Source organism: Nyctereutes procyonoides, unplaced genomic scaffold, assembly GCF_905146905.1.
Source record: "Nyctereutes procyonoides isolate TBG_1078 unplaced genomic scaffold, NYPRO_anot_genome, whole genome shotgun sequence".
NCBI classification, from domain to species: domain Eukaryota; kingdom Metazoa; phylum Chordata; class Mammalia; order Carnivora; family Canidae; genus Nyctereutes; species Nyctereutes procyonoides.
Genome location: NW_026575142.1, coordinates 13886285 through 13897562, shown reverse-complemented (window position 1 = coordinate 13897562; position 11278 = coordinate 13886285). Strand labels below are relative to the sequence as shown.

The window sequence follows — 11278 nt, the reverse complement described above, 5'->3', positions numbered from 1 at the left end:
CAGTCTAGAGAGTGGTGTTTCTAGCTTATATTCACCCATCCCTCCGCTTTCATGTTTTGAACCGACCATTTACAAGGCTCTTTCTCCCATGACCTCTTTTCTGAGTCTCCGTTTCATATTTCCAGGGCTGCATCTCTACCTGTTTTTCCTCCCATGACCTCGGACTCAGCAGGAAGCCAGCTTCTCCCCGACATATCCCTATTTCTGTCAATGACACCATCGCTCTTCCAGTCACCCAGGTCTGAAACCTTGGCATCACCTCTGACTCTTTCCTCCTTCTCTTCCACACCCCCAGCTTCTGTGGCCTCCTCCTGAGACAGGTCTCTCGATTCCATTCCCCCTTTCCCAGCTCCATTTCCTGCGCTGCTCAGGCCCGCACGACCCCACTACCGGTGGTGACAGTATTTACCTCTCTCCTGCTTCCCAGTTGCGCCCCAGCAACGCATCCTGCAACCACGTGGCCTGCTCGCGCGCTCCCTCTCTCTGTCCCCACCACTGGGCAGACACAAACTCCTATTTTAACCCTTTGACTCTAACTTCCCGCGGTGCCCGTAGATGGCACAATTGCAAACTCAAACCCTTGGATGACGCCGTCAGCCCCTCGGCGACCCTCGCCTCACTCCTCCTCCGCAGGACCATCCTGCCCAATCCACACTTTTCTTCCCCATACGCGGTGCCACGTTTGCTCACGCCTGGAGCGGATGCCAGCGTCCTCGTCGGAACTCCGTTTAGGTGAAGTCAGCAACCAGGGAGGCGGACCAGGACCCCTCCTCGATTCCCCAGGTGTTCGCGGACCGTCCCGCCGGGGCAGGTGGGGCCCCAACCGCTGGCGACGTCCCAAGGCCGCGGGGCCCGACGCCGACGCCGCTGGGCCCGGCTCCCCCGCGCGGCGGCGGAGGGCGAGGTCTGCGGCCGAGGCCCGGGGCGCGGGGGCACGTCGCGAGCACGAGAGGCGGCTGCCGGGAGCGCAGGGCCCCCCGTGCCGGGGCTGGGCGCGCGGGCAGGTGCTCGGCCCGCCGGGCGCGGTGCGGTGCGGGCGCGGGTGCGGGTGCGGTGCGGTGCGGGCGCGGGTGCGGGCGCGGTGCGGTGCGGCCGGGGGGTGCCGCCGGGAGCCCGCCCGCGCTCGGAGGTAGGTGGTGCTGTGGCCGCGGCCGGCTCGCTCATTGGCGCGGGCGGAGAGGCGGAATGTTCAACTCCTGACTCGGGCGGAAGCGTGGGAGCCGCGCGGGCCGCCGTCCCCCCCCCCCCGCCCTCGCCGCGCGGGGCCTCGGCGCCCGGGCTGCTGCTGCTGCTGCCGCCGCCGCCGCCGCCGCCGCCGCCGCGCCCCGCCCGGGAGCCAGGTAAGGAGCGCGCGGGGCCGCGGGGGCGACGGGGGGCGCTCGCCCGCCCCCGGGCCCAGGCCCCTCCGGCCCCGCCGGCCGCCCCCGCCCCGCCCCGGGACCGCGCTCCCGGCGGCCGCCCGAGGGCCCCGCGAGGTTGGCGTCCGGAAGGGCGGGCGCAGCCGTCGGCCGCCGCCGCGGCCCCTGCCCGGCCCGCGCCCCCGGGGCCGAGCGCCCGCCTGGCCGCCGCCCACCCGGGCCCGGGAGGCGCAGCGCGGGGCTCCGAGGGGCGCAGGCGCGGGCGGCCCCGAGCCGAGGGCTGCGCGGGGCGGGGGGGGGGGGGGGAGCCGCCCGGGCGCCTTCTCCCTCCGCGAGCCGCCGCCGGGCCTCCGCGGGACAGCGGGCAGCCCCCCGGCCCGCACCCGGCCCCCGCCCCCGCCCCGGGCCCCGAGCCCTGCCCCGGCCCTCCGCCCTCGGCCCCGCGGAGGCCCGGACAGCTCGCAGACCAACTTCAGCACGCCCGGCCGGCGACAGGGCTCCGAACTGCCTTACACGCGCGCACACGCACGCACACAGGTACACACACGCGCACACACAGGTACAGGCACAGGCACGCGCACACGCACAGGTACACACGCGCGCACACAGGTACAGGCACAGGCACGCGCACACGCACAGGTACACACGCGCGCACACAGGTACAGGCACAGGCACGCGCACACGCACAGGTACACACGCGCGCACACAGGTACAGGCACAGGCACGCGCACACGCGCGCGGGACACAGACCGCGCCGTCCGTGTCAGAAGGCTGCATGCGTGTGTTTCTGCCGCGCCGGAGAGGCTCGCAGAAGCCGGGGCGGGGAGGACCTCGCAGTTCTGTTAGTTTCTTCAATAACGAAAGCGCCGGCCTTCGGCCTTCGGGGCGAGCCCGGGATCCGCAGCAGGCCGCTGGGTTAGGAAGTGTAGCGGGATCCACGTCCGGGATGCGTGCGAGGTGGTCGCTACCGTGGGTGCTGCTTTCAGCTCCGAGGCTGCGTGAGGGCAGAGCCCTTCTGCTTCAGTGACCTCGGTTGCAGTGAACAGTCGGGGTTCAGGGGATCCAAACCCACAGACGTGCTGAAAGACAAAAGCAAGTGATTCCAGAGAGTCCATGACTTTTGCCTGCAGTACAGGCCCATCTCCACAGTGAAATTTCACGTCGTTTTTTTTGATTTTTCAAAAAAAAAAAAAGTCTGACGGATGCATTTTAATTATGGTTTTGGTCATTTGCAGAGCCTTTGTTTAAAGTTCCTGCTACGGCCAGTGGGAGAGATTTGGGAGATTGCAAATGAACACGAATCCGGTTTGTTTGGAAAGAGCAAATTAAGAAAAAGGCCTCATAAAGCAATGTGTACAGTTTAGTCTCTCACAACAGAATTCCTACTATAACTTTTCTGGGAGGCTTTTTTTTTTTTTTTTTTGACCTAGAAAATACTGTTTGAATCAAAAGTTACAGTGGGTGATGATTCTAGAGTCAATGACCACAGTGCAATGGGAAGGATCCTTTTCTTGTCTAGGAAAGCAAAGAGATGACTGATCTCTTCATCTTACTCTTTTACGGAACACATAAGACACATTAAAAAGAGAGAAAGAGAGAGAAATATCCAGATATTAAGCAGGAGGATTTGGATCTAAAAATGGATGGTCAAAGATCTTGGGAACTAAGGGACCTTCTTGCCAAATAAGGAAACTTGGCAAGCTGCACTGTGTATTTTAAGTTAGCACAAGAGTGAGTGTTATTGGCAATATATTGGCTGAGAGCCTATCTGGAATGAGCAGTGAAACTGACTTTGACAGGGCTACAAAACTATAAACAGGAGTTATGAGGAGCCTGGAGGACTAATCTAGTCAGAGACAACACTAGAGAAATTACAATGATGTTTCATGAAAGGAGGTCAGACATACAGTGAAGCTATTTGTGTGGAGTAAAAGAGAAAAATGGACAGTTTTTAGAAATTGTTAGATTCAAAGAAAAGAGAGGAGAGAATCAATGATTTAAAAAAAAAACAGAAAAAGATGTTTGTGGTGACACAGTACTTCTTGGAATAAGATAGCCTTGTGTCTGTATCCAGAGATATTGAAAATAAAAATCAATTTGGATCATTTGTTTTTCCATTTTATTCTACCCAGGACAGATTGACAGGGAGGGTGTCTTGTCTATCTAAATGTAATAGGAATAGCTAAGGCACCTTTTGGTCCTACTGCAGGGAAGATTTAGGCTACTTCTTTTGTGGCTATTAACCTTGCCCCACTACAAACAAATAAGTAGAGTTCCAGCTGTGACCAGAAAACTGTACCTGTTAAGGAAAGAGAACTGTAAATGCTAGAGCTTAGATTGGTTTGCCTGATACATGGGTGCTTTTGTGTCAGACCCTTCTACAGACAGCTGAAGCATCGATTATGCCCTAATAGCAGTTAAATAATCCCAGCACAGTAGAAGATTCTGTGAGAACAAAGCAGCCTCGCATTGACACCCTAACCTCACATCACAAATGCTAATAGGAAATTAAAGCCTCAAATTGAACTTTAGGTGGATAATAAGCAATCTAATGATTACTGTATTAAGGAAACGGTTTGTTTAAGGCAAAAAAAAATAGATTTGAAGGAAAGAGCAGAATGATAGAGTGGAAAAAAAAGACATGGTGAAAAAAATGTCAGACCCGAGTCTGAATCCTGGTCATGTTACTTGTAAGTTAGGTAGTTGGCTTGGGCAACTTTCATCCCCTTCATCCTCCGTTTTCTCATGTGTAAACTGGGCACCGTAATACATGCTTGCTGCATAAACTTGTGATGCAGCACGTGGAAATGCCTGAAGAACCAGCCCCCGAAACTACAGCCACCATGACTGAGCGGTAGGAAGAGTATTTTTCCACATTCTCTAATTAGACACAGAGCAAGCTGCCTGTCTCACCTGTACTCAGGTAAGGCTTGCCCTTGGTAGCTGGCCCCGTTCCCAAAACGTACTTCGTGTGTGCTTACAGGCCTGGGAGGTTTTCCTAGCTACTCTCCTGCTTTGAGTATCCTTATACTTTGTAAAACAGCTTTGTGCACAGCTTTATGATATTTTGGTAAAAGAATCTGAAAGTTATTGCATTTAAATATCTATACGCGGATTTTAAAGAACTCAGGAGTTCTCTGAGTAGGGGAAGGCTATGATCTAGAAGACCAAAACCAAAATTACTGGGATCCATTCATATAGCTGGCTTCAAGCACAGCTTATCTTCAGGGGCTAACATCCTTCTGGACCTTCTATAGGAAAACCAAGAGAAGGCAAGGATCGTTATCTAAAGATTGTGGAGTGAATCTTTTCTTATGAAGCTTTTCTACCAAAGTACCCTATTGTGGAGAAGAATGTATTTCTTTTTTTTTTTTTTTAAGTTACTTATTTATTCATGAGAGGCGCAGAGAGAGGCAGAAACATAGGCAGAGGGAGAAGCAGGCTCCCTGCAGGACTCGATCCCAGGGTCCTGGGATCACCACCTGAGCCAAAGGCAGATGCTCAACGACTGAGCCACCCAGGTGCCCCAGAAGAATGTATTTCTTCAGGGATCTGTAAACCTAGCCACAGATACTCCCCCATCTAAGCAAGCACTTTCTTTAAGCACTTTTATATTTAATCTTAAAAATCAAGTGAATTTTGCATTCTCTGCCGTGCTGTTTCATTTTATTGAACCAATCGGTACAAACAGATGACGTGTTTATTCCCCTGGATGTTCAGGTAAAATGGACTTGTAGGACGTGGGCTTATTTATACACCTTCCGCACAGTGCTAGATATCCCCCGTGTGGAGGGGCATGAGCCTGGTTCTGATAAAGGGACGTGCACCATTAGGCTTTGCCACTCCGCCCATCGCAAGGCGGTCATGCAGTTCCATTTTGCTGAGAAAAGCATAGCAGTAGATCATCATCCAAAGAGTTTTTATTTTCTGTGGTTATTCTGTGGCTTTCAGCGTGAACAAAGTGCTTTGGAAACGGAGGAGAGCGGAGAGGGGAAAGAATGGTTATAGGAGAGGAATCTGGAACAGAACTCCCACCTTCCCAGCCAGTTTGGGAGGAGAAATTGAGGAGTATGGCCCAGTCATCTCCATCATCCCCATCGCTGATTGTGATCACTGCTCCTCCACCTTGCCAGGGACTCTTAGGTTCATGATTGTATCCCTCAGAAGGGAGACCATCCATACTTTATTGTAGGTTGATTAGTCATAGAATACTCTTAGGGTTGCTGTTCTGGCTGTTGCAAGAACCTCCTGTCCCACATACCCACCTCCCAATGAACACTCTCAGTGATAGGCAGCTCACTACTAGACAGACTGGCATATTCTCGCAGGCAACTCTAATAACCAGGAATTCTCTCTGGGATTTTTACATCGGCAGCGCATACTATGGGGTCTTCCCTGGTTTTAACAGTCCCCACTTGCTTTCATCTTACATCAGGGTTGCCAGGTTTTAACTGTCCTTTGACCCTTTTCAGGGAACGTTTGTTCTAGGTAATTAGTCTAAGATGGTACCTGTTTGTCAGATACTTTCTGTTTGACAGAAAATGGCTCAAGGGTAGAAACAAGAGCCAAGTAGCAGCACCATTAGGGATGGGTAGGCCTGCTGAGTGAAGTAAGCCTTGTTTACTCTTGTTTTCTCCCGCTGCCACCACTCCCACCCGCAAACATCTGTGGATTCCTCTTCCAGCCGGCCCATGGAAATGTGCCCTCGCAGTGCTCCTTGACTCATAGACTCTGGTCCAGCTCTCTTCCCATGCCTCTAGTCCTTGGACACCAGGCCCTCTGCAGTGACCTCATGTCACGGAATTGTACCTACTTCATGTTGCCTCGTTGGGCTTCTGTTTGAGCACAGACATATTTCCACACAGTCTTTCTGTGGCATAAGTGCCCCTGCCTCCTACATTCATTCCTATTTTGCCTCCAGTGACAACATTTCTGGCATGGACATGTGTGTTGCAGAAGTCTGTCTTCATTAATTAAAATATTACAGTACAAATAAGAATGTTGCATTTAGCTAACTCATTTTTACTTTAACCTTAGCTATAATTAGAGGGATTTGTTGTATGGTGAAGCGTGCGCGCGCACGTGCACACACACACACAATAAAACAGTAGCTGTTCTATTTCTTAGAGTCTTAAAGTCTACTTCTCTCTGCTGTCCATCATCACTAAAGATCCTGTCCCCTGAGCCCAACCTGTTCTCTACAGGCTGCTTTTCAGTGGCAGCCTTAGAGGAAGGAAGGAAGGAATATCTATGGTAGACACAATATGAGTTGGTTCTATTTGCATACCTAATCTCCTTTGGCTAGACTTACAGATATTTTTTAAGTGGTATGTATGTATGTATTTATTTATTTATTTATAAAAGATTTTATGTATTTATTCATGAGAGAGAGACTGAGGCAGAAACATAGGCAGAGAGAGAAGCAGGCTTCCTGCAGGGAACCTGATGCGGGACTCTATCCTGGGTCTCCAGGATCACACCTTGAGTCAAAGGCAGATGCTCAACCTCTGAGCCACCCAGGCTTCCCTTTTGAGTGGTTTAAAAACAAAAACAGTAGAAGAGCAGTCCTTTTCTAGAATAGAATCTTAGAATCTTTGCGCTTGCTGTTGTGAACAAATATGCCAAACTCAAGCTTTCCCCATGTTTTAAAGATAAGACCTGTAGAAAAAAAATCATATTATTAATAGTTAGCACCATATTAATAATTAGACCAAGTCAATAATTAGAACCATAATCCAAGTGGTATTGTTTTAATACACGTGATAAAGCATATTTTTGTTTTATTCACTAATCTATGTTAAGGAGGCTGAAAAACAATACGAGCATAAATAAATATTAGAGCGGCAAGTCTGGCAAAAGAATTTGTTGAGGGCTGTTTTCTAAAAGGCTTTTTTGGTCCTATTCAGGTCATTCCAAAATAATTTTGTTTTTTTCCTATATTGCATCAAAAATAAACTTGTAACTTTTGTGAAGAAGGGAAAAAGGAAAATGTAAATTAGGGATAGAAAAAGAGGAAGAATCTGCATTCAGAAATTATAAGCCCATATAAATCTAAAAGAAAAATTTAAAAAAAGCCCAAAGACCTATTTTCTAGTAAAGTTAGTTCTTCTATAAGGTGGATTTAATTAAGAAAAAAAAGTTATGATTTGCAGGTATTTAATGAAAGTGGTTGCAGTTTCTTAGATCATTTAATAAAGGAAGACAGTGGCCAGCATGGAAAGTAGGTAAACTCTAGGAACCTACCAAAGTGAATACTATAATTGAATAAATAGGCCTAGAAACCATTATTTAAAAAGTGCAAAAAAAAAAAAAAAGTATCGTCTTTTAGTAACTTATTCTCGTGAAAAGGATTGAAAGAAAATTATAATTACTCACTAATAAGATCTTGCAAAAATGGCCAGAAGCAAAAGCAGCAAACAGAAGAGCAAGAAAAAATGAAAACATTCGTAGATAAGAGGGATTTGGGAACCAATAGTACATTTATTTATGTATCATTGCTCTGCAAAACTACTGGAGGTGTAAAATGATCTGAAAACAGAGGGAAGAAAACTATTGAGGAAAACATACCTGACGATGAAAGCCAAAGAAGTAAATGGCTAAATATGAAAACAAGAAATATTAAGATACCTTGACAATCATCATTTCCATCTATTGAGTATTGTGTACTGGGTGCTGGTACTACCCAAGGTACTTTCACAGCATCTCCCACTTCCCAGCACCAGGCAGGATGGGTATTATTGCCAGTGAGAAAACTGAGGTCAGAGAGGCACAGTGCCGGGGCCAAGGTCTAACAGCTAGTAAATTCAGGTTTGCTACTGGCTCTAGCTGGGTCTTTCCCCTGGACCGTGCTGCTTTTGTGTTGAGATAGCTGTTATTTGGAAATAAAACTCATTAAACAAGTCAGATAATATTCTGCAAACTTTTGAGCTAGCAACTGTGAGTCATTTGGTAAAAGAATAGATTTCAGATTTTTTATTTATTGGGCCTTTTAGACATTTGCAATGTGAAGGTCAGAAAATGTGTTTGGTTTAAGGTTACCAAGAGGTAGAGGCAGAGTTAAAACCCATTATCTTTCTAATTCTAAATCTTAAGGGCCTGGGTAGCTCAGTCAGTAGAGCATCAGACTTTTTTTTTTTTTTTAATTTTTATTTATTTATGATAGTCACAGAGAGAGAGAGAGGCAGAGACACAGGCAGAGGGAGAAACAGGCTCCATGCACCGGAAGCCCGATGTGGGATTCAATCCCGGGTCTCCAGGATCGCGCCCTGGGCCAAAGGCAGGCGCCACCCAGGGATCCCCGAGCATCAGACTTTTAATTCTAAATCTTGTTTTTTATAGAATGTTAGCAAGGTCTTTTTTGTTTTATTTTGTTGTTTTAAATTCAGGACAAAAGTCCATTTTTCTTTTTTTGGATTAGAAAGCTGAAAACTTTAAAGTCAAATAATACTCCACTTAAGGTTTCCTGCCTCCACACGTTTTCACTTTTGATAGTTCCTGCTGATGGCGGTATATATACGCTTTCAGCAATTTAGTTAATAGTTAAAAATCATTTTTAAATTTCAATTTTAACATTTTTAAAAATTGAAAAAGTCTGTCTTACTATTCAAGTACTCAAATAATTGGACTCCACCACATTAGTGATTTTCAGCATTTTCAGTGCTGTGACACCCTGTTAGCTTTGATTTTTGTAATATTTCTGCTTTAACTTACCTTTCTGCGCTGTGTGGTAGATCCTTATTAATACTTAAAATAGCTGTGAGGGTTTATGAAAAAAAAGTTAAAATGCTACAAAATTAGACTGGGAATTGTTACATGGAGAAAAATTGCCTTTCTTGGGTAAAAGCTATTATTTTAATATGGTGGGATGTAAACATCATTTGATGGGCATATTAGGTTAAATACATTTATATAGATTACTCATTGTTAAATTCGGCTGTATTCACTGGAGAATGCATCTGAAAAATGAGAACATAATTTCATTAGCTGGTAGTCTTCCCCAAGATGCTCTAAGTACAATTAATCAGCAACTCAGATTTTCCATTCTTCTGATCATAAGTTGATCCTCTTAGAATAATGATTTTAAATTAGAGGGGGATAGCTCAAGGGGAAAAATAAATATACAGGTATCTTCTACTTTTTGAAAATTTGCATCACACCACTTTGCTTTTATGAAAGACCTACCTTGGTGCCTGTTTTTACTAACTGAAAGAAATCCGAAGAGGATTTTCACATTTAGGGAAAAAAGGTGTGAAGGGAAATTGCCTTCAGTGTTTGTTTTGCAGTGAGCTGATATAGAGGCGGTAGGTACCCCAAACTTCTCTCCCCTCCCTCCCCTACCACACTCAGCATCTCAGCATGCAGCTGCTGTAGCTTTAAACCGTGTCTGAGAGCATCTGTACTTTATTTATCTTGACTTATTTTGTACATCTGTTAGCAAGGTACGTCTAAAATACCAGAAAAGTCTAAAATTGTCAATTTAGGCATCTGGAAATACTCAAACTTTTTTCCATGTAAATTAATGGCAGTTGCTTTTATGCTTTATACCATTTTGGGTAACAAAAGGTCTCATAGGAAGACTCTCCTTTCGGATGGTGGGGGGAACCTGTATGTGGTCTGACACCCATATGGATGGCAGTGGGAATCTCGATCAGGTTTTTCAGCTAAGTCCATAATGGTTTGCCAAGCTCACTGGAATTAAAACCTGTACTCACATACCCCGGAATTGTTAGTCTCTTCAGTAATAAGATGGGACTAAATTTTTTATGGTCTTAATAAAACATTCAAGTAATTACAGAGTTCCATTCACACATAGCCATTTTCCAAATGGCAGGATGTATCACAAAGTGAGTAACAGTGATTCTGGGAAGGACATGAATAGAACATGATTAGTTGCCTCACCTCAAGGAGGGAAGGTCCTGGAGAACTATACTTCTCAGTGGTCAGCCTTCCTCTGGTGTTCTTAGGTCCCTTTCAACTGTAGCTGATCCTGCCTCAATTCATCCATGTTCCCTGGATTTGCTCTGTACCAAACACTTAGATTTATTGATCTCATCCTGGTTCAGATCTCTAGGTTTGTTTTGAAAAGAACTTCCTTTTTTTCCCTCTGGCTGTTCTTCCTCTTTTTCTTCCTTCTCCTTTAGACTCATAGACACCCAGTTCTGGAGTCCCAAACATACTCTCCTCAGTTTCCCAAAAGGCCTAGGCAGCAGTTTTCAAATCAGAATTTTCTTCACAGTCCTCTGGGGAGAACTTGTAAACACTACAGAGCTCAGAGTTTCCTTAGCCTTTTTGAAATCTTTCTTGCTACTAAAGGTATGATGGAGGGACAGCCAGAAACTATTCATTCATTCATTTATTCATTCATTCAGCAATTTTTGAATGGAAAATGTGTGACGTGCCTGGCTGTGTACTTAAGGGCTGAAGATCCAGATGTAAATAGAAAAAAAGTTTTGCCTTTAAGGGATTTATAGTCTGGTGGGAAGTAAGTGGGAAAGATGAATGAATAAAGAAAGGCACTAAGGCACAGAGGAGAATCTATTTCTGTTTATGAGACTTGAAGCAGAGAGTTGAGGACAGGAGTTTCCCAGGCAGAGAAAGACATTCAAAGTAGAACTAGCTTGTGCAAAGGTATGGAGATAGACGTGAGAGAGGTTAGCATGAACTGAGAACTGCAAGTAGTTCCTCATGTGTGTATGGGGAATGAGAAAACAAGAAGTAAAAGCTATGAGTGGTAAAAGAGTAACACAAACTTTCCCAGAATTAAAAGACATGAATTCACTGAGAGTACAGGCTGAGAGGATTCACTGAATGTCCTACCAACGAATGGTAGGAAGCACTTCTAAACACTCTTCAACATGTCCTATTAATTTCAGGTTTCTGGAAAGGAACACAGGGTTCTCAAAGCTTTCAGAGAAGTAACA

At 46.4% G+C, this 11278-nt stretch overlaps 1 protein-coding gene across 5 annotated transcripts in view; it reads left to right on the top strand.

Annotated features, from left to right (window-relative positions):
• Positions 1 to 285: 285 nt before the first annotated feature.
• Positions 286 to 11278, top strand: part of MAP3K20 (mitogen-activated protein kinase kinase kinase 20) — a 177923-nt gene continuing 166930 nt past the window's right edge. Inside the window, exon 1 of one of the 5 annotated variants that reach the window (XM_055307968.1) lies at positions 286 to 732. The gene's annotated coding sequence lies outside the window, so the exon portion shown is untranslated. Of the gene's footprint in view, positions 733 to 756; positions 812 to 1241; positions 1341 to 1873; positions 1896 to 11278 lie in introns of those variants that run through there. The other 4 variants (XM_055307965.1, XM_055307963.1, XM_055307969.1 and 1 more) reach the window with 4 other exon arrangements.